The sequence below is a fragment of the Heptranchias perlo genome, chromosome 11 (genome assembly GCF_035084215.1).
Source record: "Heptranchias perlo isolate sHepPer1 chromosome 11, sHepPer1.hap1, whole genome shotgun sequence".
Taxonomy (NCBI): Eukaryota; Metazoa; Chordata; class Chondrichthyes; order Hexanchiformes; family Hexanchidae; genus Heptranchias; species Heptranchias perlo.
The window spans coordinates 27052868-27079157 of record NC_090335.1 but is presented as its reverse complement, the minus strand read 5'-3'; the positions used below and the strand labels follow the sequence as shown (position 1 = coordinate 27079157).

Below are 26290 nucleotides of genomic sequence, written 5' to 3'. Positions count from 1 at the left end.
CTGCACGATTGTGGAGAGTGCACGTGGCACCTGTTCCAGCACCTCGCAAATGTGCTGCTGCCCCTCGATCATTCTCCTTTTAAAGGATGGCCCCCAGGGTTCAGCATCTGTGTCCAGCTGAGCAGAGCCTGGAGAGGAGTGCTCCCACCGACGCGGACTCTCCACAGCTGCCCCTGCCACCAGTGTTTGCTCATGCTCTCTTGTGTGGTAACTCACCATGTGCGACCCCAACTATCTGCGGACTAGGACCCACCAAGTTGTGAGTATCTGTGCTGGTGGATGGCTCTCTCAGATATGACGGTGTACCCTCAGAGGCCGGCAAGTCCTCTGAGGAATTGCGCTCTGCCATCACAGCGGTCGCTGAAGGCCCTGTAACAGAACAGAAGGGTTAAGTTACAAGGAGAGATTGCACAAATTGGGGGTGTATTCTCTAGAGTTTAGAAGGTGAAGGGGTGATCTGATCGAAGTTTATAAGATATTAAGGGGAACGGATAGGTTGGATAGAGAGAAACTATTTCCGCTGGTTGGGGATTCTAGGAGTAGGGGGCACGGTCTAAAAATTAGAGCCAGACCTTTCAGGAGTGAGATTAGAAAACATTTCTACACACAAAAGGGTGGTAGAAGTTTGGAACTCTCTTCCGCAGACGGATATGGATACTAGCTCAATTGCTAAGTTTAAATCTGAGATAGATAGCTTTTTGGCAACCAAAGGTATTAAGGGATATGGGCCAAAGGCCCATGGATATGGAGCTAGATCACAGATCAGCCATGATCTTATCAAATGGCGGAGCAGGCACGAGGGGCTGAATGGCCTACTCCTGTTCCTATGTTCCTATGTAACATTAAGCATAATCACAGATGTGTCATGTTGCGATGAGCATACTGAGGTGCTGAAGATGGCAAGGCATGTTAACATCAATTCATATTGTGTGTGCCGATGGACAGGCACTTGAGGGTGCGGCTCAGCTCCAGCGCCTCCTGTTCTGCGTCTGTGAGGATGACGGTCTGTTGCGGCCCCCCTCTGGTCCTCGTCCTCTCCCGTTCATTCTGCGTTCTCTTCTTCTATAAGGGGAGAAAGTACAGACACGTGAGTGAGTGATGGTGATGTGGCCAACCGATGAATGCATTGGTTTGGGTGAGGCTGACCGTGAAAGAGATGCTTCAGAGGGTGAGTATGAGACAGAGTCATGACATTGTATGAGGATTGGGTTGAATGGTAGTGATGGGATGAGTACTGGGGAGGTGAGGAAGTGGTGAGGAAGTGCAGGTAAGTTGAGGATGAGCTTTGAGTGGGTATGAGGAGTGATGTGATAGAGTAGTGTTGGCAGTGCAGAATGAGTTATGGGGTGGGGGCGGTGATGTGGAAGACGGAGTGTAGGAGAATGAGTAAGTGTACACACTTTGGCTGACCTAGTTAGGTCATTGAAGCGCTTCCTGCACTGTATCTAGGTGTGGGAGACGTTGCTGCTGCTGGTGACCTCCTCTGCCACCTCGAGCCAGGCCTTCTTGGTGGTAGAGGCAGGCCACTTCCTCCTGTCCACCGGGTAGAAGACATCCCTCCTCCTCCTCACCCCATCCAGTAGCACCTGGAGTGAGGCATCACTAAATCTAGGAGCAGCCTTTCCCCTGGGCAGCTCCATTGTGCTTTGTGGGTGTTTGATCCAGGAGCAGCCATTGGAGGACTGCCCCTTTAAATAGAGCACCTCCAGCTGACAGCCTGTGATGCGGGTGCACAGCCCGCCCGCTGCGCTGCTTTCGGACGGCAAACCCGGAAGCCACGTTAAGTGGCTCCAATTGATCCGTGATCGCGTGGGAAACGGACAGATTTTATTGGGTAGGTTACTCACACGCCCAATCCCCCCCCCACCGCCACCGCTGCCATCCCACCTCCCCGCTAATACCGCGGCCCATGTCTTCGATGAGCTGTAACTTCCTCCAGCTAAACAATGAGGAGACCAAAGCCATTGTCTTCGGCCCCTGCCACAAGTTCTGTATACTCGCCACTGACTCCATCCTTCCTTTCTGGCTACTGTCTCAGGCTTAACCAGACTGTTTGCAACCCCCGTGTCTTGTTCTCAATGCTGAGCTGAGCTTCCACCCCCATATCCTCTCAATGACAAAGAAAGCCTACTTTACCTCTGTATCTTCAACTGCCTTTGCCCCTATTTCTGCTTAACTAGCACTGAAACCTCATTCATGACTTTGTTACCTCCAGACTTCATTACTGCAGTGCTCTTCTGGCAGGTCTCCAATTCTCCACCCTCCATAAACTTTAGCTTGTGTAAAACTCTGCTGCCTGTATCCTATTTCACACCAAGTCACATTTTCCCATCATACACATTCTCATTGACCTACATTGATTTATGGTCCTCCAATGCCTCAAATTTTTATTTAAAAATGACAACATGGAAACAGGCCGTTCAACCCAACAGTTCATGGTGTTTATCCTCCACATGAGCCTTAGTCCTAGCCCCATGTGCCCGCCCTGTTCTCATATCCTATTATTCCTTTTTCCTTCAACCATCTATTTACCCTATTCTGAAATGTTGGCATGGTTTCTGCTTCAATCACTAACTCCAGTAGTGCATTCTGTAACCTCACAATTCTCTGTGCAAAATAGTTTCTCCTGCTCTCGGTCCTAAATCTCTTACTTTTAATCATAAATCTGTCCCCTCATTCTCAACCCCTCAATCACTGGAAACAGTCAGTTTCTATCTACCCTGACGCATCCTTCATAATTTTAAAACATTTCTATCAAATCATCCCATAATTTCCTCAGTTGTAATGAAATGGCCCCAATTTTTCCAAGTCATTTTTCATATTTATACTTCTTTATACCAGGTAGCATCTTGGTCACTCTGTGCTGTACCCTCTCTGTTGCCTCAACATATGGCGCAGAGTCCAAAACTTCACACAGTACACCCAACTGTGGTCCTACTAAGGTTTATATAGATACACTGTTGCATCTTGACTTTTATATTTTATATCTCTTGCTATAAAACCCAACATTCCATTAGCTTTATTTGGCCTCTTCCACCTGAGGTGCTGCTTTTAAAGTCTTCTGAACCTAACCCCCCAAATCCCTTTGCCCTTTCACATCACCCAGCCTCTTCCCATTCAACACCAACTTACATTGGATTCAATCTACCACTTTTTTCTGCCATCTTATCAATATCCCCTTGGAGCTTCCTTTGGGCCTCAGTATTATTTACTGTGCCTCCTATTTTAGTATTGTCTGTGAATTAGGACACTAATCCCTCTAACCTACAAGGATGCTGTTGTAGAAATGGGCACTTTTCTGAGTTGGGGCAGAGGAGAGAGAGAGAGTGGTTTGATCTGATCTAACCTGTATTATGCCTGGGAGTCTCTATACCATCATGGAAATGGAAAATGTTCTACTCCCCAGAAATAACACCCTTCAGCTCGAGCACAAAAATTCAAGAGAAGAAAACTCCGTCCTGTGGTAGCCTCTACACATGATGTGAATACAGTGTAGACATGTGTTCTGGACAGGGGACCTAACTTTGTGATTTGATCTTCATCCATTTCATGGAGCTTTTAAAAAAATGAAATGTCACCAGCTTCTATGATAACAATTGGGTAAAACAAAAGAAGTTTGTTGCGGTACTTATATGAATCCTGAGTGTGTGCTACGTACAGAACAGAAACAGAGTGCAGTTTACCTGGTACCTGCAAGCTGCTGATCTGGGTTCACTATTTCCAGAAACCTCACATCAATTTTTCATTAGCAATACGCAGGTATTTGAAATAACATCATAACATCTGCTCCAGTGAGCAGCAGCTGTTCATTTGTTCCATGTTGTTGATTACTAGGTATTATTGACCAGTTTAGAAGCGATTTACATCTGAACAGTCAGCAGTTTGTACCTCAGCCTGCCTGGGCCTCCGAGCCTGATCTAGATTACATCCCGTTGAGTATTTCTGTCTGTACTGGTTGCTCAGTGAATCCTTTGCTAGTCAACGTTTAAGCTGTACTCAAGCAGAAGCCGTAATTGAGCCGCCTACAGAAACCAATTGTTTTTTAATTGCATCAAATATAATCAATATAACATGCATTGAATTTTTAATATGTAATACATGAACCTTTTACAAAACTTTTTTTTTATTCGTTCATAGGATGTGGGCGTCGCTGGCAAGGCCAGCATTTATTGCCCGTCCCTAATTGCCCTTGAGAAGGTGGTGGTGAGCCGCCTTCTTCAACTGCTGCAGTCCGTGTAGTGAAGGTTCTCCCACAGTGCTGTTAGGAAGGGAGTTCCAGGATTTTGACCCAGCGACGATGAAGGAACGGCGATATATTTCCAAGTCGGGATGGTGTGTAACTTGGAGGGGAACGTGCAGGTGGTGTTGTTCCCATGTGCCTGCTGCCTTTGTCCTTCTAGGTCGTGGGTTTGGGAGGTGCTGTTGAAGAAGCCTTGGCGAGTTGCTGCAGTGCATCCTGTGGATGGTACACACTGCAGCCATGATTTGCCGGTGGTGGAGGGAGTGAATGTTTAGGGTGGTGGATGGGGTGCCAATCAAGCGGACTGCTTTGTCCTGGATGGTGTCAAGCTTCTTGAGTGTTGTTGGAGCTGCACTCATCCAGGCAAGTGGAGAGTATTCCATCACACTCCTGACTTGTGCCTTGTAGATGGTGGAAAGGCTTTGGGGAGTCAGGAGGTGAGTCACTCGCCGCAGAATACCCAGCCTCTGACCTGCTCTTGTAGCCTCAGTATTTATATGGCTAGTCCAGTTAACTTTCTGGTCAATGGTGACTCCCAGGATGTTGATGATGGGGAATTTGGCGATGGTAATGCCGTTGAATGTCAAGGGGAGGTGGTTAGACTCTCTCTTGTTGGAGATGGTCATTGCCTGGCACTTGTCTGGCACGAATGTTACTTGCCACTTATCAACCCAAGCCTGGATGTTGTCCAGGTCTTGCTGCATGTGGGCACGGACTGAAATGTACTTGTATTTTTATAACTTTCCCTAACAGACATTATTATGCGTAAGGAAGCCAACTTCACACTTTTTCAGTAAGAATTCTCTTTTTTTTGTTAAACTATTAGCATGTGTTTTTTTTAAACATAAATCAGGGAAAGTATTATACCTGAAGGAACTTCTTCTGCCTTTTTGTACCATCTGCTCATCAAGGGGAGAGCTTCCAAGAGAACCCAGCGTCAAGTAACTGCATGGACCATTACGATGAAGTACAGAGTGAGTTAGTGGAAACAAAAAGCATTCCCATGCTGCCCTGATAATAATCTTACTTTGGCAGTGTGATAGTTCAGTTTCCCACACTCTAGCCTTATGGCCTCGCCAAAAAAGATTGTGGGGTAGAATTTCCATGGTCGGGGTGGGGGGTTTAGGATTTCCCCCTGTAACTTCTACAGCCGTGGCTATTAGCACCATGAATAAGAGGAGAATGTTGATATAGTGAAGCTCCACTAGGATCCTTGTGGATGTCAAGACTGAGGTTCTGGACAGTGTATGATGTGCCAGGCTGCCATTGCACAGTATATGCCTGTGTGTTACTGAGTGAGTAAACAAGTAGGGGGAAGGAGAAGCAATAAAATGACGCCTGCCTGAACTTCAGCAGAGCGTGAATTCTTCCTGTCCAACTTCTGGAGGGTAGTCATCTCGACTTGATTCAATGTCTAGTACGTGGGGAGCCCCGTCTGGTCCACCTTTGATCCCACCTGTTACAGGCAGTCTTTTCCTGTAAGCATTTACGAAACATACCGATGTTGGAATTTGGGCAGTGACACCCAACATGTTGGCCGTATACTTTGGTGGCACAACTTGCAAGCTTTATGTGTGACATTAGAAGGATATTTCAGAGCCACCAGCAATATAGGAATGGATGTGCATGTGTGAAAGAGCTGAAAGTTTGTCTGAGGGCTTTGCATGCTGCATCACAGTGAAGTTGAGAGTAATGTCTTTGTGGCATCCTATGCTTTGAGTTGGCAAATTCTGGTTAGTCTGACCCTGGCAACCTCACTGAGGCCCGAACACATTTTCCTCATTTACTGCCATAAACTGTGGATGTGTGAGACTGCATTCACCCACTCTGCCACCTCCATCCAGACATTTCTCATAGTGTTCCCGATAGGATGGTGCCCCTTAGTTCCTAGAGGTCAGTCCTCCTTTGCTGCATCTCCTGCAGTGCACTTGGAGAGAATCATCCACAAATAAGGCAGTCTGGCCCATATGTCTTCAGTCCTCCATTGCTCAGAGCCTGATTTTTAAAAATTTGCTGCTCTTCAATCCTTCTAGTGTCAGTGTCAGTGCTTTAAGAATTGCTGTTATTCTGGGTATCCTGCCCTCGCAATCAGCAAGCTCCATGTGCCTGGGTCAATCTCGCAGGGAGCCGATTCAACTTATGCTACTGAGCTGACATTGTAATTTTGTTCAAGGCCAGGTCTCCAGGCAAAATGTATGCCAATGATGTAGTCTGTCAGGGAGTAAAGTGACCAGAGGAGAGAGTGGCTACAGCTTAAATGAAAGGGTGATGGAAGCAGATTCAATAGTAACTTTCAAAAGGGAATTGGATACATACATGAAAAGGAAATATCTTTAGGGTTATGAGGAAAGAGCAGGGGAGTGGGACGAATTGGATAGCTCTTTCAAAGAGCTGGCACAACTGAATGGCTGTATGCTTCTATGATTCTAAGTCTCTGGAAGATAACTTGGTGCTGTCCCAATGAAACCATTTTCACTTTCTAGTCATTGTGAAAGCCAAAGAGCCTGGTGTGTGAAAGCTCTGTCACTGCCGACCCCTTGCCTCCGAGGTACTCCTCACAGCCCTTCTCCCCTGGCTTTGACCCCAGATCCTACCTAACCTGTTACTTTGCTCTGGGAGTGATTTCTCTGCAACACACAGTGTGGGCAGAATGGGCACACTATATCTGACCATGCACTGTTATAGTGAACTGAGTGCCAGTTTGGCTCAATGTTGTGCTTTCACCTCTGCGTCAGAAGATCTAGGAAATGGTCACAAAATCTAGGCTGACATTTTGGTGCAGCGTTGAGAGAGTGCTGCATTGTTGGAGGCGTCATCTTTCAGTTAACTAAGGCCCTAACTGCCCTTTTTTTTGATTATGCCTCTGTGAAGCTGGCCTGGGGTCTTTTTCTATGTTAAAGGCACTATATAAATGCAAGTTGTTGTTGATATTGTTCAGATGGACATAAAAGATTCATGGCAGGATTCATATGAGAGCAGAGAGCTACTCTGGTGTCCTGGTCAACATTCATCCATCAATCAACACCACCAAAAACAGATTAATTGATTATTTATCTCATTTTCTGTTGGTATAACCTTGCTTTGTGAAAGCTGGGTGCTGCATTTCCCTACAAAACAACAGTGACGATACTTGTGTATATTTTGAGCTTGGCTTTCACGATGACGAGAAAGTGAAAATGGTTTCATTGAGAAGGCACCATATTATTTTCCAGAGATTTACACACATTTCTGGAAATGCACAGCTGGCCAGTCAGCATCTGTAAAACGAACAGGCAAATCTAATGTTTTGGGTGTATTCTCTTCATCAGAACTGTAAACCCACAGATAAGCATCAGGAAACTTCAATATAAACAAACATTACAGTAAGGTTGGAAAAAGAGGAAGGAGAGGAACAACAGACAGTCCAGACATGGAGAGGGAGTTAATGGGTTGAATGACTCCCAAATTGGTTAATAGAAAACTCTTAAATGACACAAAAGGTCATGGTGATGGAAAAGCATTAAAAGAACAAAAGAGCATGCAAATAGTCACAAGGGTGAAAAGACACAGGCCAGGCTGCCACAAGCAAAAGAGAAAAAAAACCTGCAAATGCAGGAGGACTGAACTGAAAATTTAAAATGTTGGCAAAACAGAGTGAATCTGCCAGTCCCTAAAAGATAAGAACAGGCAATTACTACAGGTATAGATCCTCCCTCCCACCCCCTCTCTACTCACCAGTGCTGTGTTCTGAAGTTTCAACCTTCCCCATCTCTTGAACACCGACAGCCAGCTAACATCACCGGCATCCTCCACTGTAAAGAAAATGGGCTGAATGGTAAAGATCTGCAGTTGCCAAAGTCAATGCTCAGACCAGAGGCCTGCAAAGTGCCCAGGAGAATAAGATACTAGGCTTGATTCTGCTATAGCGTCTTTCCAGCACAGTGCAACACTTCCAGGGAGTGTTAGTTGGCAAAGCGTGGACCTCCTAGCTTGTAATTTTCTGTCAGGGAGACCAGAGTAGGAATGGGAGGAGGAACTAAGGGTCATACTTGAGGACAAAATGGAGGATTTTGGTAATGTCGTCATCTAATCTGCATTTGATCAACTCAGGTAGCGGAGACCACACCATGAGCAGAACATACAGTTACTAGATTGGAAGAAGTACACGTAAATTGTTGTCTGACATAATAGGAGTGTTAGGGGCCCTGGACAGTGATGTGGGAGCAGGTAAAGTTTCTGTTGTTGCATGGGAAAGTGCCATGGGGAGTTCAACTGGAAGTAGGGGAGGTAAAAGAACGTCAAGGTTATTATGAAAGGAATGGTCCCTAGGGAATGTGGAGAGGGTCGGGGAAAATATGCCTGCTGGTGTAATTGTGGGTGGCAAAATAGTGGATGATGATCTGGCGAATGCAAAAGCTGATGAGGTGGAAGGTGAGAACAAGAGGGTCACTGTTATTGTGAGAGGAAGGGGAAAGGTGAGAGCAGAGGCCTGGAAAATGGGGCAGAAATGGTCAAGAGTCCTGTTGACTACTGTGGAGGGGAAACTTCAGCTGAGGAAAAAGGAGGGCATTTCAGAAGTTTTGGTGTGAAAGGTAGAGTCATCGGAGCAGATGCAGCGGAGATGGAGAAACTGGGAGGAAGGGATAGACTCTTTACAGAAGGTGGGGTGGGAGAAAGCATAATCCAGCTAGTTGTGGTAGGCTTGTAAGATTTCTGTGGAAAGTTCGTGGCCACAGAGAGAGAGCAGGAGAAGTATTTTTGTTAAAGTGTTGGATGACATGAAGGATATTGTGAAACTGAAAAACTAGGACAGCTTTGGTATAGATTTAGCCAATGCCATTGAAAAGAGAGGATGAGAACATGCATGCAGCAGTGCAAGAGGATGCTGAGCCAGTGGTCAGAGGAAGGTTGAATATCTTTTCATTGAGTTGCCTTTGTTCCAATGTAAATGTCCTCAGTACCCTTAGACTATTCTCAGAGCTCAGTTGCCCAATTCCATTTGCCCTACGTAATATTCCCTACAAAGTCAGGATGTCCACCTGCACCCCTCCCATGATATGGTGCCCAGGACTGTACAACATTCAAAGGTAGAATAGATCAGTGCTTTTACAAGCTAACTTGTGCACTATCCATCCTAAGATGGACGTTATACATCCTAAGATCTTATTTGCCCTTTTCACCATATTGTGCTGACTATTTAAAAGTATTTTCTACCTAAGCCTGCTGATCCCATCTATTGTGTAATCTAATTGTTTGTTTCCTTTCCCCACATTATGACTTTGTATTTCTCTACATTAACCCAACATCTACTACTTTTTGATCCAAGATGGGCTTTATTTCACCCTAATATTTTATTAACTCAATAAATAAGACAAGTAGACATCTCCACAACACTGAATTCTCCCGCAGTCCCTCTAACAGTGCCTCACATCGCCATACTACTGCCAGTCATTGTTGACTGTTCTGGTTAATAATTTTCTGTGCTCTGAGAGAACTATTCACTGCTGTGACATCTCTTTTCCTCCAGCAGGCTTTGTAGGAATGTGCAGGTGCAGCACTTTTAATAAAGTGGCAATGTCTAACCGTCTGCCATGATTTCAAACTACAGAAAGAAATAAAAGTTTAATTCAGCATCTTCTTCAGCCGACAATGACCACAGAGCAGTTAATGGAGATTTAGTGACTATGGGACTTTAAATAGTCTTGCACATTCAAACTGTCAACTAATCATGACACAATTGTGTGAGGGATGAAAGTTAAGCTTCACTGATGGCCTAGTGGGTATAAGCACTTGCTGGTGTAATGCTAAACCATCTAGATCAGAAAGCAAAGGGTTCAAATCAGCTAATCTCAGCCGAGGCACCAATTGCAGCACTATGTTTGGCCTGAGTCAGCAGGAAACAGAGCATTAGGGTAAACGGGTGTTGCTTGGTCTGGAGAAGGGTTGGAACTGGTGCACTCCAGGTTTCAATGCTGGGCCCAATATAGATAGATAGAAATTTAGACTTGAGTATAGGGCATGAAACCTTGAAATGTGTTGATGTCACAAATTTCGGAGGTATTGCAAACAATGAGGTGGTTTGTGAAAGATTTCAGGAAGGTTAGTGAATGAGCAGACTGGTGGTAGATGTAATTTAATGTGGATAACTGAGGTATTACATTTTGGGAGAAAACACAAGGAATTAAAGTATAAATTTGATGAAAAGACGCTGAAGGGTGTGGATAGACAAAGAGATTTAGAGGTTCAAATACATAATTCCCAGAAAGAGAGAGCGCCGGTGGACAAAACCATAAAAAGGCTAATAGAATTTTGGATTTTCTAAATCCACAGAGTAGAAGACTAATGACAAATTTATACAAAGCATCGGTTGGGTCACAATTAGAGTATTGTGTGCAGTTTTGGGCACTTATTATAGAAAGGACATTAAAGCCATAGAAAGCACACAACTCAGATTGACCAGAACAATGCCAGTGATGGAAAACTATAGTTATGAGATATTGGGACTATTTCCAATGGAACAGAGAAGGCTAAGAGGAAACTTAACTGAGGTTTTTTAAAATTATAAAGAGCTATAAGGTGAATTGGAAAAGATTCTTTTCTCTGGTTGGGGAGTCAGTGACTAAGGGTCATCAATTGTCAAATTGTCACTAAAACATTGAAGAGAGAGGCTAGGAGACATTTCAAAATTTTAAAAAAGAACAGGCCAAAAGCATCAGACTCTCACAGAATAGAGGCAGCTGCCATTTAAAGCTCACCTTCTCTTCTCAAGCAATAACTGCAACATCGAAAAACATCCAGGCGGCATAAGTGTGACCTGTTCCATCTCTCACACCAGTCCTCCATTAAGTGCCTGTGAGCCGATCAAATTAGTCCCAAGTTGGAAACAAACTGTGGCAGTTTTGTGTTCTGGACCAGTGCCCGCAAGGAGTTGGGCTGAGATTTTCTGAATACATTCTGCTATGGCCTCTTACAGCTAATAGTGAGAACGAGAGGAAACTTTTATCATATCAGTCTGCTCTGAATTCATGTTCTCTTTCACCAATTTTCCCCAGCCTTGACTGCTCTAACTAGATACATTAGCAGCTATCTAATCAACACTTTTCACTACCTGTCAGTGCTAAATGATTTTCATTGACAGTACCCCTTATTCTGAACTTCGATTCCCTTACTGCTAATGTGGTTTATTGCATAGATTCGCATGCATAAACCATGTAAAGGAAAATCAGAAGCTCATGTTGGTGCTGAATCTGCAGAATTGCTAATACAGTTAGAAAAAAAATTGAGGAATAGTGCCCTTTATAGTCCAGTCACAAATCCCAGCAAAGTGCTGATCTTCAAATTATTAGGGCAGATTTTCCGGTCAATGAGATCTGGGCTACCAGTGTGAAATGTACAGAAATAATTCAAGGGCCCCTTTCATTAGAAGAGTGGCAGAGGAATGAGAGGGCACTGGATTTGTTCCACATTGCAGAGTTCTGAACAAGTCCAGGCTCTTATTCACGGCACCTATGTGATCATCCAGATCAATACACACAATCCCACATGAACTACTGGGACTTCTAATCCATCAATGTCCAGGTGATTGGTGGCAAGCAGCACAGGGCTATGCAGGTGAGTGCCTACTTTCAAGGCAGTAATCATGATTCATTTTTCAAATAAATTGTTGGGATCTCAAGAATGTACACTTGCAATGTATGAATCTATCATATAGGTATCTATTCATACATCTATCTTATATATAATATCCCTACATTACAACAGTGACGACACTTCAAAAGTAATTCACTGGCTGTAAAATGTTTTGGGACATCCTGTGGTCGTGAAAGCCGCTATATAATGCAAATCTTTCTTTCTATCTTATGAAGTTATTATATATAGGTATACTTTCATACATATTATACATATAGGCATGATTCAATTTTTTAAAAGCAATACTTTGTACTGGGTTATTTGAAGGAGAAGGCAGACTAAAGGATGACGTCTAGAGGATGAAGTCTACACATTCAGTCCTGGTTCATGACACCCTTGTGACAGCCGGGAACACCAGGTGAACATTGATATATGATTGCAAATGGTATGTTGGCCTTCATTGCAAGAGGATTTGAGTACAGGAGCAAAGATGTCTTACTGCAGTTATACAGGGCCTTGGTGAGAACACACTTGGAGTTTTGTTCTCCTTACCCAAGAAAGGATGTACTTGCCATAGAGGGAGTGCATCGAAGGTTCTCCAGACTGACTCCTGGGATGGCAGGACAGTCGTATGAGGAGAGATTGGGTCGGCTAGGCCTGTATTCACTAGAGTTTAGAAGAATGAGAGGGGATCTCATTGAAACGTATAAACAGACTGGATGCAGGGAGGATGTTTCCCCTGGCTGGGGGTCCAGAAGGAGGGGGCACAGTCTCAGGATACGAGGTAGGACATTTAGGACTGAGATGAGGAGAAATTTCTTCACTCAGAGGGTGGTGAACTTGTGGAATTCTCTACCACAGAAGGCTGTGGAGGCCAAGTCACTGAATATATTTAAGAAGGAGATAAATAGATTCTTTGGCACAAAAGGCATCAAGGGGTATGGGGAGAGAGCGGGAATATGGTATTGAGATAGAGGATCAGCCATGATCATATTGAATGGCGGAGCAGGCTCGAAGGGCCGAATGGCCTGCCCTTGCTCCTATTTTCTATGTTTCTATTGATACAATGAGGCCCATGCAGCTGCCAGGATCATTACGGAGCATAAAAAATGCATCATGAAGCAGTATTTCAAATACCTTGTCAGATTAGAGGGTGTATTGCAGTACAGTCCCAGCAGGGTCTCCAAGGTATTGTTATTTGTTGCATGCTACACAAATTTGCCATCAAGAGAGATCTAACCGTGGAACAGGTAGAAAAGGAAGGCCACCCACAAACAAATACAATGGTCCTGATTTTAACTGCCCCCACCTGGTGGAAACCAGGCAGGAGGCAGTTAAAATAACGGGTGTCAGTTACCCTACACCGATCCCTCTTCCTTCCTGCCCATATTAACTTGCTTTTTAGAGCAGGAAGGATGTGGTGTCCTGTTTTAAACATGCAGATCAGTCCGATGATGCTATCAGGACCTGATCTGCAATATCAACCTGAGGCCTGCGTGAGTGCGGTGGGGTGGAGGGAAGGGGGCAGTGTCCTGCTCCCCCATCAGGCAAAACCTGCCTGGAGATGGATCCTGGGCCAGAAGAGGCCCAGAAGGTAAGTTTAAAATTTATTGTTCAAGTTTTCTTGTGGGCCAGAAGGGGTAGGAGTGCTCCTCTGGACCTCAAGGAAGCACTGGGCCTCACTTGGACCGGGCTAACCCCCTCGTGATATCTGACAGATCTATCTCCCCCCCACCCTCTGATCATGTTATGATCGGCTGGGCCTTCATGTCCCCGGTCTTGTCAGGTTTTCCACGCACGACCGTGATCCCCCGCACCCTCCCTGCCTCTCTATTAATATCAGGGCCAACAACTCTGAAATTATCCCCATTGAAACCTTTACAGTCAGTAAGAGTAGTGTGCCATGCTCTCAGATCAGATTTTCATCTAAGTGCCTGAGCCACCCGATATACTAAGAGTGAGTTCTGATGAAGGTTCATCGATCTGAAATGTTAACTCTGTTTCTCTCTCCACAGATGCTGCCTGACCTACTGAGTGTTTTCCAGCATTTTCTCCTTTTATTTTATACTAGTAGTCATGTTCACATGTGTAGCGTGCAGTGGTCCCTCTCAGGCAAAACCAAGTGTCCATTGCTTCGAGCACCAAATTTGATATATGTGCATTTTATCCATCAATTTATCCCTCAGTCAACACTACCAAAACAGATTATCTGCTCAACTATTTGATTGCTGTTTGTAGGACCTTGCTGTGTTCAGCGTTTGCCAGTATTACTGCAGTAACTTCTCTTCAAAAGTACTTCAACACCACTATTCCAATGTTCCCCTGGCTGGCCTCCCAACTTCCACCCGCTGTAAACTTGAGCTCATCCAAAACTCTACTGCCCGTATCCTAACGCACACCAAGCCCCATTCACGCATTACAAGTGCTCGCTGACCTACATTCGTTCCCAGTCCAGCAACGTCTCAGTTTTAAAATGCTCATCCTTGTTTTCAAATGGCCTCCCTATCTCTGTAACCTCCTCCAGCCCTAAAGCCCTCTGAGATCTCCGCGCTCCTCCAATTCTTGCTTCTTGCACATCCCTGATTTTAATCACTCCACCATTGGCGGCTGTGCCTTCAGCTGCCAAGGCCTTAAGCTCTGGAATTCCCTCCCTAAACCTCTCCATCTCACTACCTCTCTCTCCTTCTTTAAGACCCACCTCTTTGACCAAGCTTTTGGTCACCTATCCTAATCTCTCTTTATGTGGCTCGGTATCAAATTTTGATAACACTCCTGTGAAGTGCCTTGAGACGTTTTACTATGTTAAAGGCGCTATATAAATGCAAGTTGTTGTGGTGAAGCATTTTACGGTGTCCTGAAGACACGAGGCATGACTAGCGTCACCAGCATGCCGGTCCTGATGATGCAACAGGGCCAATTTTGCGTGGTCCTCTTGTGCACCAATTTCAACGTGTCAGTGCAAACCAATTTCTAGGCCGCAATGTCTGGGCAGAGACACCTAAACACTTATAGTTCAATACTATCAACATTTCTTTCGAAAATACAGCCTAGTTTATGATCTTTCTGAAATGGCCATTTTTTTTGCTATCCCTGTGCCTTATAGTGTGACAAATGCAGATCCAGAAGAACATAAGAATGTCACAGAGACTCTTTTGAGGTCATTATTTCACTTCAATATAATTCTAATTGAATAAGAACATCAGTTTTTGCTGTAGCTCCATCTGGCCCTCATCTATCACCCCATGCTACTGCCTGCTGTCATTGCCTGAGGCAATATCTTACACTGTCAGACCCGGGATAACATATTGAAAGCACATTACAGGAGTTATTCTGCTTATAAATATATATCATCCTCGATGCTGGAAGGAATTACAGCTGAATGGAGTTACTGACACTTATGCTTCAGTGAATAGAAAAAAAAATCAGTGAAGAAAGGTAATGCCTGTTTTAGATGTCCGCCAGGAAAGCCTGAAAAATCGCCTGACTTAATATGCGGCTGGATGTTTTCAGGCGTTCTTGGGGCGTGGGGCATTTCACCCAGAATCTGATACTTTTTGCATCTGTTGTCCACCCGGAAAATGGTTGCAACGAGGAACAATTTCTCCCCCACCGACTCCTTAGTGTCTTCCAGCATTTAGAAATACAACTCAGTGAATCAAACAACAGTCTCACTGGGGACTTACTGAATGGGCTGATGAGAGCCTTGTTGTGCAAGGCTGAAGAATATCTTTGTGTGCGGAGGGTGGTGGAATTCATCTGACTTACAACAAATACTTACATAGGTAAACGTCCAATAAAATGTATCATAGTTAATCATTATATTAAATAAATATAGAGACAAAGGCAAACCAAGCCCAGTCGACCCTACAAAGCCCTGCTCACTAACATCTAGGGACTTGTGCCAAAATTGGGAGAGCTGTCCCACAGACTAGTCAAGCAACAGCCTGACATAGCCATACTCACAGAATCATACCTTTCAGCCAACGTCCCAGAATCTTCCATCACCATCCCTGGGTATGTCCTGTCCCACCGGCACAGCAGACCCACCAGAGGTGGCGGTACAGTGATATACAGTCAGGAGGGAGTGGCCCTGGGAGTCCTCAACATTGACTCTGGACCCCATGAAATCTCATGGCATCAGGTCAAACATGGGCAAGGAAACCTCCTGCTGATTACCATCTACCGCCCTCCCTCAGCTGATGAATCAGTCCTCCTCCATGTTGAGCACCACTTGGAGGAAGCACTGAGGGTAGCAAGGGCACAGAATGTACTCTAGGTGGGGGACTTCAATGTCCATCACCAAGAGTGGCTCAGTAGCACCAATACTGAACGAGCTGGCTGAGTCCTGAAGGACATAGCTGCCAGACTGGGCCTGTGGCAGGTGGTGAGCAAACCAACACGAGGGAAAAACCTACGTGACCTCGTCCTCACCAATCTATCTGTCGCAGATGCATCTGTCCATGACAGTATTGGTAGGAGTGACCACTGCACAGTCCTTATGGAGATGAAGTCCCATCTTCACACTGAGGACACCATCCAACATGTTGTTTAGCACTATCGCCGTGCTAAATGGGATAGATTCAGAGCAGATCTAGCAGCTCAAAACTGGGCATCCATGAGACATTGTTGGCCATCAACAGCAGCAGAATTATATTCCAGCACAATCTGTAACCTAGTGGCCCGGCATATTCCTTACTCTACCATTACCAACAAGCCAGGGGATCAACCCTCGTTCAATAAGGAGTGTAGAAGAGCATGCCAGGAGCAGCACCAGCGTACCTAAAAATGAGGTGCCAACCTGGTGAAGCTACAACACAGGACTACATGCATGCTAAACAGCGGAAGCAACATGCTATAGACAGAGCTAAGCGATTCCACAACCAACGGATCAGATCAAAGCTCTGCAGTCCTGCCATATCCAGTCATGAATGGTGGTGGACAATTAAACAACTAACACGAGGAGGGGGCTCCGTGAACATCCCCATCCTCAATGATGGCAGAGTCCAGCACGTGAGTGCAAAAGACAAGGCTGAAGCGTTTGCAACCATCTTCAGCCAGAAGTGCCAAGTGCATTATCCATCTTGGCCTCCTCCCGATATCCCCACCATCACAGACGCCGGTCTTCAGCAAATTCGATTCACTCCACGTGATATCAAGAAACGGCTGAGTGCACTGGATACAGCAAAGGCTATGGGCCCCGACAACATCCCGGCTGTAATGCTGAAAACATGTGCTCCACAACCAGCTGCGCCTCTAGCCAAACTGTTCCAGTACAGCTACAACACTGGCATTTACCCGACAATGCGGAAAATTGCCCAGGTATGTCCTGTCCACAAAATGCAGGACAAATCCAATCCGGCCAATTATCGCTCCATCAGTCTACTCTCAATCATCAGCAAAGTGATGGAAGGTGTCGTCAACAGTGCTATCAAGCGACACTTACTCACCAATAACCTGCTCACCGATGGTCAGTTTGGGTTCCACTAGGACCACTCGGCTCCAGACCTCATTACAGCCTTGGTCCAAACATGGACAAAAGAGCTGAATTCCAGAGGTGAGGTGAGAGTGACTGCCCTTGACATCAAGGCAGCATTTGACCGAGTGTGGCACTAAGGAGCCCTAGTAAAATTGAAGTGGGAATCAGTGGGTATCACTCCAGTGGCTGGAGTCATACCTAGCACAAAGGAAGATGGTAGTGGTTGTTGGAGGCCAATCATCTCACCCCCAGGACATTGCTGCAGGAGTTCCTCAGGGCAGTGTCCTAGGCCCAATCATCTTCAGCTGCTTTATCAATGACCTTCCTTCCATCATAAGGTCAAAAATGGGGATATTTGTTGATGATTGCACAGTGTTCAGTTCCATTCGCAACCCCTCAGATAATGAAGCAGTCCGTGCCTGCATGCAGCAAGACCTGGACAACATCCAGGCTTGGGCTGATAAGTGGCAAGTAACATTCGCGCCAGACAAGTGCCAAGCAATGACCATCTCCAACAAGAGAGAGTCTAACCACCTTCCCTTGACATTCAACGGCATTACCATCGCTGAATCCCGCACCATCAATATCCTGGGGGTCACCATTGACCAGAAACTTAACTGGACCAGCCATATAAATACTGTGGCTACAAAAGTAGGTCAGAGGCTGGGTATTCTGCAGCGAGTGACTCACCTCCTGACTCCCCAAAGCCTTTCCACCATCTAGAAGTCAGGAATGTGAAGGAATACTCTCCACTTGCCTGGATGAGTGCAGCTCCAACAACACTCAAGAAGCTCGACACCATCCAGGACAAAGCAGCCCACTTGATTGGCACCCCATCCACAACCCTAAACATTCACTCCCTTCACCACTGGCGCACCGTGTCTGCAGTGTGTATCATCTACAGGATGCACTGCAGCAACTCGCCAAGGCTTCTTCGACAGCACCTCCCAAACCAGCGACCTCTACCACCTAGAAGGACAAGGGCAGCAGGCAAAAGAGAACAACACCAGCTGCACGTTCCCCTCCAAGTCACACACCATCCCGACTTGGAAATATATTGCCGTTCCTTCATCGTCGCTGGGTCAAAATCCTGGAACTCCCTACCTAACAGCACTGTGGGAGAACCTTCACCACACGGACTGCAGCGGTTCAAGAAGGCGGCTCACCACCACCAAGGGCAATTAGGGATGGGCAATAAATGCTGGCCTCGCCATCGACGCCCACATCCCATGAACGAATAAAAAAAAAATTGTTTAAACAACCACTTCATCAAAAATTCTCCAGTGATCACACAATGTTAAGAGCTGGTGGCAGCAGGTAAATATAGTGAGTGATATTCAACAGAGGATTATAAAATGACATTGGGTGCACAATAGACGTGCCTGAAGTAGAAGTGGATTATGTACTTCTGATGACACAAAAGATCTTCACTGTCTGCTTTCATCCTCATGAGTGAGGCAGTGAGTGAATGAATAGGATGAGTAAGAAGAAACAGTGATATATAGACAGAGTCTTTCTTTGACTTGAGAAATGACAGATCTCCTGCCTGTGACATGCAAACTTTCAAATTGCTTGTCTTAAATCAATACCTGAATGAGCCACAGCTTTCTCCAGCTGAATTTTGGAAAGACTGAGACTGTCCTTTTTGGCCCACTCAGCACCTCCATGCCTCTGGCCATCAACTTCCTTGGCTTCCATCTGAACTTCAGTCAAGGGTCTTGAGCTCAACCCCAGAGGTAGATTCATATGCTCCATTACCAAAACCGTTTTCTTCCACCTCTGTAGCATTGCCCACCCAATCATTCCCCTCTGCTGTTGAAACCTAAGCCCATGCCTTTGGCACTTTAAGGCTTGACTTCTCTAATGCTCTGCTAGCTGGCCTCCCCGCTTCAACCTCATTCAAAATGTTGTAGCTCAAATCATCTACACTAAGTCCCACACACTCATCATTCCCATCCATTCTAAGCTCTTCTGGTTCCCTGTACCCTATGGTGTCAATTTTAAGATTCTTGTCCTTGTTTTTAAGTCATTCCATACCCTTGACCCATCTTACCTCAGTGATCATGCACACACTCCTCACTTTCTCCACTCCACCCTTGGCTCCTGCCCTCTGGAATTATGAGCAAAGCTCCAGTCACCTTCTCCTTGCTTTCAAAACTTTCTCAATAGCTTCCTCTTCAACCATGCCATCCCTATCCTAGCCTTTCAATTTTTCCCTCTTTCCCTATGTTCACTGGCCACAATATTATTTTGCTCTTTGTTGTAAAATGCTCTGAGGCACTTTCCTGCATCTGTGGGTTGCTATATAAATGCAAGTGTAGTAGTAGTTGCAGTAGATGTTTACTAGATGGCCTCTTGCTGTGTAGTAGATCACAGTCTGCCACAATAAAGCAATCTGTCAGGAAAAGATTCAACAGCATCAAAAAGACAAGATAAGACCAGGCTCAGGGTGACACTTGAGGTGAATCTCACCCAGCGAGACTTTAGATACCTGCCTAGGAGTGAGTGGCACAACTGTTTTCCAATCTCTGGAGGGAATTAAGTTGGTTACGGCACATTGAGGAGCACTATTGCTAAAGTAACCTTACTTTAAGTTACCTTAATTGTACAGTATTAACGTCTGATGGTCTTTTAAAATGCAAGTTGCTGCTTAACTGTAGGCTGTGCAAACCTTTGTGTACTGAAGTTCCTGTATGCTGAGGGAGCAGTGGAAAACTGTAGCATTTGTGTAATTTTTGAACTGTTAAAAGATGCTCCTTTTTAAAGGGATTGAATCACATGAGGAGATGTGATGATATAAAAGAGAAAGCAAAATACTGCGGATGCTGGAAATCTGAAATAAAAACAGAAAATGCTGGAAATATTCAGCAAGTCAGGCAGCATCTGTGAAGAAAGAAACAGAGTTAATGTTTCAGATCGATGACCTTTTCTCAAAACTGGAAGAAGTTGAAGATTAAACAGTTTTTAAGCAAATATAGAGCCAGGGAAAGGGGGAGGAAAGAACAATAGGGAAGGTCTCTGGTAGGGTGGAGGGCAGGAGTGATTAAATGACAAAAGGGATGATGGTGCAAGGCAAGGAGGGTGGTAATGGGACAAGTAAAGAAACAAAAGATGGGTCTAGAGGAGCTGTAAATTGTAACAGCAGAACCATTACCAGCAATTGCTGAGTCCGGAAGGTTGTAAAGTGACTAATGGAAAGATGAGGTGCTGTTCCTCAAGCTCCTGTTGAGCTTCATTGGAACAGTGTAAGAGGCCGAGGACAGAGAGGTCAGAGTGGGACAGGGAATTAAAATGGCAAGGGACCGGTAGGTCAGGGTCGCGCTTGTGGACTGAGCGGAGGTGTTCAGCAAAGCGACCACCCAATCTATATTTGGTCTTCCCAATGTAGAGGAGACCGCATGGTGAGCAGCGAATACAGTATATTAAATTGAAAGAAGTATAAGTAAATCGCTGTTTCACCTGGAAGGAATGTTTGGGGCCCTGGACGGTGGGAATGGAGGAGATGAAAAGGCAGGTGTTGTATCTCCTGTGCTCGCACAGGAAGGTGCCGTGAGGTGGTGAGTTGGTGTTGGGGATAATGGAAGAGTGGACCAGGGGAGGGGAAGATGTGTTTGGTGGTGGCATTGTGCTGGAGGTGGTGGGAATGGTGGAGAATGATTCATTGAATGTGGAGGCTGGTGGGGTGGAAGATGAGGACAAGGTGTCTCCTTTCAGGTGTCAAGGACCGTAAGCTTCAACAACTTAGTTACCAATGCCCCTCCTGATCCTTCTCCCCCTTCACTTTCCTCTGACTCTATCTCTCCCTCCAATCTCACTGTTTGTCATGTTTTCACCATCCCCTCTGACCTTTCCCTCTCTGACCCCGAATGATCAGTCCTCAGCAAAGGACTCAGCTTCATCCTCTTACGCCCTCACCTCAATGAATTTCGAGCTCGACACGATGCTGAACTCTTCTTCCATCACCTTCGCCTCCGCGCCCACTTCTTTGGCCAGGAGTCTTCCCCCCGCACAGCGGACCCTTTCTCTCACCTTCAGAATTCTCGTTCCACCTGGACCCCTCCCTCTGGCCTCTTACCCTCTTTTGATCTTTTCATTGTCACACCAGCAGTTCCCATCGGCTGTCTCAATTTCTCTACTCCCCTCACTTACTCTAACCTACCTCCCTCTGAACTTGTAGCACTCCGTTCTCTCAGGTCCAACCCTGACATTGTCATTAAACCTGCTGACAAGGGCGGCACTGTTGTTGTGTGGTGAACAGACCTCTCTCTATCTTGCAGAGGCTGAATGGCAACTCTCTGACACCTCCTTCTATCTCCCCCTGGACCATGACCCCACCGCCAAACATCAAGTCATAGTTTCCCAGACTGTCACTCCTCTGGAGATCTTCTCCCCATGGCCTCCAAACTCATAGTCCCCCAACCCCACTCCTACCTCCTTCCACAAACAGGACTGCCCTGGTAGACCCAACGTTTCAGCCTGTTCTTGCCCCACGGAACTTATCTCTTCCTATCTCGACTCTTTTCTCCCCTTGTCCAGTCTCTTCTGGTATACATCCATGACTCTTCCAACTCCCTCCACCACTTTAACAGTTTCCAGTTCCCCCGTCTCCTTTTCACCATGGATGTCCACTCCCTCTACGCCTCCATCCCCCACCAGGACGGCCTGTGAGCCCTCCGCTGCTTCTTTAAATGGAGGCCCAACCTGTCCCCATCCACCACCACCCTCCTCTGCCTGGCTGAAATTGTTCTTACTTTGAACAACTTCTCCTTTGACTCCACTCACTTCCTTCAAATAAAAGGTGTCACTAAGGGAACCCGTATGGGTCCTAGCTATGCCTGCCTTTTAGTGGGATATGTGGAACATTCTTTGTTCCAGTCCTACTCAGGTCCCCTCCCTCACTTCTTTTTCCGGTACATTGATGCCTGTATCCTGCTCTCGCCCTGAACTGGAAAACTTCATCAACTTTGCTTCCAATTTCCACCCTTCCCTCGCCTTCACATGGTCCATCTCCGACTCTTCCCTTCCTCGACTTCTCTATCTCCATGTCTGGGAATGGGCTGTCAACCAATATCTATTATAAGCCCACCGACTCCCACAGCTACCTTGATTACACTTCCTCCCACCCCGCTTCCTGTAAGGACTATTCCCTTCTCCCAGTTTCTCCATCTCCATCGCATCTGTTCTGACGATGCCACCTTCCACACCTTATGTTTGAGAACCTCATTAATAGATGCTATTATAAAATTGTTGTAATTCACAATGATTTCGGTCCCCAGGCACCCTCCTCTTAAAATGCCTCCCTCCTCCACGAGGATCCCATTGAAATTCAACAGTGCCACCTTGCGCTAAGCAGCAAATATAAGTGATTAGAAAGACATTTGCACCATCGAAAGTTATAAATAGTTTCAACTTGAACAGTTTTGTTCTTTACACTACACAACAGTGTTAGTGCTACAATGTGGGGAATATTAGTGGCAGCACAGTATAATGGAAGGACAGGGACTGAGAATCCCCTTCAAACATAACTCAACCAGTGCTGCCAATGATCTTTAATGTGTTTGAGATATACGAACAACGATGGACAGGAAAAGACTCTTTGGTCCATACAGCCTGTCCCACACAACTGCGATGCCTCGTGCATCACAATACATAGAATCTGCACCCCACCCAAAACCATGTGATCCTCTGGGAAAGGTGAAAAAGCAGATCAAAATCCAAGCCAATTTAGGGATAAAAAATCTGGGAAATTCCTCTCCAAATCTCTTAGGTGATGAAAACTAGTCCAGAAGATCACTCTAGTCCTGATAATTCTATTCATTACCTCCCCATTGTAAGAGGTGATCTCCGCCCCAGCCAGAAACAGGTGCAGCTCTTGCTTGTAGAAATTCAGTGAATCGGCGTCCACCGACTCAGGCTTTAGTCTGGTGGCACCGATAAAGGCACCTTGAAGGCAGTGAAGTGAAGCTGTGCTGGGATCTGTTAGTAAATAAACTGATGCAGTTGACAGTAATGTAACAAAGCAAATGCACCCAAGGGAAAAGAAAGGTGACCAACTGTTGTGTGTTTACACATAGCCCTGAGCTATATCAAAAGCAAAATCCTGCGGATGCTAGAAATCTGAAATAAAAACGGAAAAGAGAAGCTTAGTAAGTCAGGCAGTACCTGTGGAGAAAGAAACAGAGTTAACGTTTCAGGCCAAAGACCGCTTGTCAGAACTGAGCCCTGAGCTATGATCAGTTAACTCAGCACAGACAAAGGATTAAACCTGGGCTTTTCCTGTCTTGCATGGCTCAATATCACAGCACGCAGCTCATTTATCCATTCTCATCAGGGGAGCCTCAGGGTTTGATCCATTTTAATGATGTAAGCAAGTAAAGCAATCAAACTTTCTTCTTCAACCACTTCCACAATGACCTTGTTTGCTTAACCAATACGTTTGCTGAAGATGACATCTTGGAGCTTTTAAAGCTCGAGTGACTTGCACAATGTTCTATCAAGATATGCTACGTTACTTTGATCTGTGTATTGTGGCCTCAAGGTTTGCCACTGTGAAGAGAAATGTGCTCAATGACAATATTACTGGTGAACTATTTACCTTTTTATGCAGACACGTCCACAGCTGTAACCTCCAAAAGCATGCTGGAATTATTCTATGAGCAGCAGAAGGATTTCAATAAGTGAAACAGCTCAGTATTCAGGCTTAATCTTGGGCCTTGAACCACATCCTGAACTTGGCAGGCAATCGTTACATTCACAGTGAAGATGCAAAAAAAAACAACGCACGACTTACCCCAGCATCTGATCCGGAATAACTGGTGGCTCAGCACTCTTTGCAGTTGCAGTCTCTGAACTCTCCATGGAGCGGCCACTTCCTAATTAATCTGGACTCTGCTGCATCATAATGTTTTTGTGAATGATTGCAGCAATAAAGCCTGAATTATGTTCTGCTGTGAAAGTTTTATTCCTTCCCATATGAAGAATAGTGATACCCTCCTTAAAGGTGTAGTACGGTTCGGATAAAATATCTTTCACCTCTTACTTGTGCTTCATCAGCCGTTCATTTAGAAACAAATAAATTTCAGTCATCCGGTATCATGATAACATTTGTTCCCTGACCAGATAGTTATGGGTTTGAAGCCAGTTGCTGCCTTTGAAATGAATCCGTCAATCTTCATTTGACTATTTCTGCCAGAATATGACTCGGCACAGAAGGAAATTGTTGTAAAAAATGATAACAAATTGACATTGTCTGACCCACCTTTCAATCTTGCTTCCTACTAGACTGATTAATGAGGATAGTTAGAACCCAGAACATTCATGAATGCAGTCCCAAGTATCAAGATCGGCCATCTATTTAGCGGTCGATCTTCCAACTAAATGCGATAGGAAGGATTATGGGTGTCCAAGTGGTCAGCATGTCCATTTGATGCAGTACTGATCAAGGGCATCTCATAAATACTCTATCACATCACATTTACAAAAGGTATTAGAAACAACTAGGGGCAAAATATCATAATTGCATCAACTTATTCTCCGATTTGGCTCGTTGATTTAAATAGCTAGAAATTTGAACCTAGTACCTCAACAGATTCGTCGTTTTAGAATCCTGGATCTAACATCTTTTTTAAACATTTATTTTTTCTCTTTTACTGGGTCTTTTTTTTTTAACATTTCATTTGTCCTCCTCACTTTAGATTTCCCCCAATCTGCACACTGTTCTTAGGCCAAGAGAGCAGCCATTAATTAAGGTACAAGAATATCCGTGGGTTATTTGCCCTCTGATTTCCCCTCTTTTGCCACAAGAAGTAACTTTCAGCACCTCACCCTCACCGCATGATTAAGATCAGGACTCACCATGTAAGGGCTCCTGGGCATGAACCTATGTCCTACCATTCTGTGACAATCTATTAGGATATCAATGAACTGCGCCATGGTATTCATACACCATGAAGCACTCCTGCTCCTCCTGGCCCACAAGCAGTGCTGGAAAAGCACTTGCCTGCTGGATCTGGCAGCTCCCGCCTCCCTTTAGCAACTGGGTTTCCCAAGCCCTGGGAAACCCGGCCCATAGCCTTTAAATTCAAATGGTTGCCAAAATTTGAGGAACGGAGCCTCATTTAAATATTATAATCAGGGACCCGCCTCTCCAGAGCAGGTTACTAGGACGATCCCCAAACCCACTGTGGTTAAACCGGAAGTAGGCGTGTTCGTGGCTGAATGGGATCAGGTTTCACATATTTACCAATTTAACCACTCCCCACGACCTTCTCCCACCCATCGTGGGAGGGTTAAAATTCACCTCTTTGAGTCATATGACACCAAGCGTTTTGTTTTAAAGCTTATGAAAATTGCCTTGAAGGTTTAAAAAACATGCACTGTCTTCTTATGAGCCAGGAAGAGATTTTATTGAAAAATAATTAACTTTATCTACAGCATTATTATATTGTTCCTGAATATATTATAATATTAATAAGCAAACCAATAATGTCGGAATGAAATTAACTAATGGTGTGCTTATTGAACTGCAATTAACTAGAATATTCATTAACTGAAGAATATTACTGTCTAGTAATTCCACCATTACAGTAAATTACCATATATTGCAGTTTAGTATATTTACATGTTCAGGTGAAATGCTGAGCTTTCTCTTTACCAGCTTCAGACAGAGTGCTGAACACAATTGGACAAATCAGAAAAAGCTACATAGGAACATAGGAACAGGAGTAGGCCATTCAGCCCCTCGTGCCTGCTCCGCCATTTGATAAGATCATGGCTGATCTGTGATCTAACTCCATATACCTGCCTTTGGCCCATATCCCTTAATACCTTTGGTTGCCAAAAACCTATCTATCTCACATTTAAATTTAGCAATTGAGCTAGTATCAATTGCCGTTTGCGGAAGAGAGTTCCAAACTTCTACCATCCTTTGTGTGTAGAAATGTTTTCTAATCTCGGTCCTGAAAGGT

General features: G+C 45.1%; 1 long non-coding RNA gene across 1 annotated transcript in view; it reads left to right on the top strand.

Annotated features, from left to right (window-relative positions):
- The window catches only part of LOC137326912 (uncharacterized), a 35546-nt gene extending 11274 nt beyond the window's left edge, over positions 1–24272 (top strand). The window contains exon 2 of the long non-coding RNA XR_010964294.1: positions 23932–24272. This is a non-coding gene — a long non-coding RNA (uncharacterized lncRNA). The remainder of the gene's footprint in view (positions 1–23931) is intronic.
- The last annotated feature ends 2018 nt before the right edge of the window (positions 24273–26290 follow it).